The sequence below is a fragment of the Euprymna scolopes genome, chromosome 39, assembly GCF_053919585.1.
Source record: "Euprymna scolopes isolate OS-2025 chromosome 39, ASM5391958v1, whole genome shotgun sequence".
Lineage (NCBI taxonomy): Eukaryota > Metazoa > Mollusca > Cephalopoda > Sepiida > Sepiolidae > Euprymna > Euprymna scolopes.
In genome coordinates, this window is record NC_136520.1 from 18,508,338 (window position 1) to 18,511,014 (window position 2,677).

The window sequence follows — 2,677 nt, forward strand, 5'->3', positions numbered from 1 at the left end:
CTACGACCGGGATTATTTGTGTTTTAACCCCGTGTATACGCCTTATCTCCAAGGCCAATGGAGCATAATTGCTCCACTTCTCATTCTCCTTCTCTCTCACATTCCTCTCCCAGGGGACTGAGAAGTCTACAATCTGCCAGTTTTTTGAAACCTTGTCAATGACGACCAAATCCGGATGATTATGTTCCAATTGCTTGGTCGTTATGACACTTTTGTCCCACTATACCTCTACCTTGCCATCCTCACTTGTTCTCACTTCATCAGGCACCTCCTCAAACCATTTTCCAGCACACTTCACCCCAACCCTATTACGCACCTCTCAATATATCCGGAGTCTCATGTGATCGTGTCTTTTGTGGTACTCTCTCTGGGCCAGTCCACTACACCCTGCTGCAAGGTGCGCATTTGACTCTGAGGTCTTCCCACAAATCCGGCATTCTGCAGCAATTTCCTCTCCTAGAACCACTTTTTGAAAAATCGTGTTCCTAATGTCTGCTCTTGTGCTGCACAAACAAAAGCTTCAGTACTCTTAGCCAGATACCCAGCTCTAAGCCATTGCCATGATCTTTCATCAGCCACTTCTGCTATATCCTGGAAGAACTTTCCATGCATTTTCTTCCTAGCCAGTTCCTCTGCCCTTTCTCTATCCATACGTTTCACATAATCAGCCTTGGTCTCACATACCTCATTGGCCACAACCTTAAGCATCCACTCCTCACTTCTAACCACGTGCTCCTTCAACGACATCTCGGTTCTAACACAATCGTTTACATTTTTCAATCCTCTCCCACCTCTTCCTCTTTTGATACAACCTTGCTACGCTACTTCGAATGTGAAATATACCAAACATTGCTAAAACTTTTCTTGTTTTGAAAACTTTTCTTGTTTTGCCATGGATATGGCATGCAAATCCTTGTCATCCCTGCATCTAAAATTCACGCACTGCTCATGCCTTTACTGCTTTCATTAGATTTCCTCCATACAGTTTCGACTTTGCAATTAGTTTCACTCTTCTAAGATACTCCTTCCTGACTTTCTCTTTCATTTCTCTGTTCATCATGCCTACACTCTCCAGCACTCCTAAATACTTATATCTTGTATCTTCTATTTTTTTTTCATGATTTCTCCATTTGGCAGCACTATTCCATTTGAATAAACCTTTACTCCTCTTTTCATCACCAGCACCGCACATTTACTAATCCCAAACTCCATCCCAATGTCTTCCGAGTATGTCCCACAAGTTCTACCAGTCTCTTCATTTCCTTTTCATTTCTACCGAATATTTTCAAACATTAGATGGGTGAGGCGTCTGTCACCAGATCCAAAGTTATACCCCAGTTTTTCTCTCTTCAAGAGGATGCTCAGTGGCATCATTATCATTACAAAAAGAAGTGGCGATAACGAATCTCCTTGAAATGTCCCACGTTTAATGCCAACCTGACCCATCTTCTCTCTGTTTGCTGTCAGCACTGTTTTCCATTGAGCCATACTTGTCTCCAAAAGCCCTACCACATTCTCAGCAACCTTCATCATCAATAGTGTTTCACATATCCATGAATGAGGAACCATGTCATAAGCCTTTCTGTAATCGATCCATGCTACGCTCAGATTTCTCTTCTTCTTCGCATCCTACATTATTGCTTTATCAATTAGTAGTTGCTCTTTAGTACCTCTAGAGCCTTTCCGGCACCCCTTTTGTTCGTCAGGAAAAACACCATTACTCTCTAGATGTTCATAAATTTTCTCCGCAAATATTCCAGTCAACAGTTTCCCCATCAATAGCAGACATGTAATTGGCCTATAATTATTGGCATCTGTTCCTTTTGCAGGATCTTTCATCAGTGTTGTTCTTCCCTTCACAAGCCAATCAGGGGCATCTCCCGACTCTACAACCCTTTGCAGAGCAGCAGCTATAGGTGGATAAAAGCATGAAAACTGTTTAAACCAGAAGCCCATCACTCCATCTGGACCAGGTGCCTTCCAGTTTGCCATCCTTTATCCAATAATAATAATAACAATAACAACAACAACAACAAAAATAATAACAATAACAATAATAATGATAATAACAACAACAACAACAATATTAACAACAATAATAAGAATCATGACAATAATAATAATAATAATGATAAAATAATAATAAAAATAATAATAACAATAACAACAACAACAAAAATAATAACAATAAAAATAATAATGATAATAACAACAACAAAAATAATAACAATAATATTAACAACAACAATAATAATAATAATAGCATAATAATAATAATGACAAGAACAATAACAATAATAATAATAATAATAATAACAATAATAATAACAATAATAATAACAATAATAATAATAAAAATAATAATAATGACAAGAACAATAATAATAATAATGATAATAATATTACCACTAATAATAACAATAATAACAACAACAACAATAATAACAACACTAATAATAATAATGACAAGAACAATTATAATAATAATAACAACAATAATAATAATAATAACAAAACAATAATAATAATAACAATAATAATAACAATAATAATAACAACAACAACAACAGCAACAACAACAATAATAATAACCATAATAATAATAATAATAATAACAATAATAATGACAAGAACAATATTAATAATAATAACAACAACAACAACAACAATAATAATA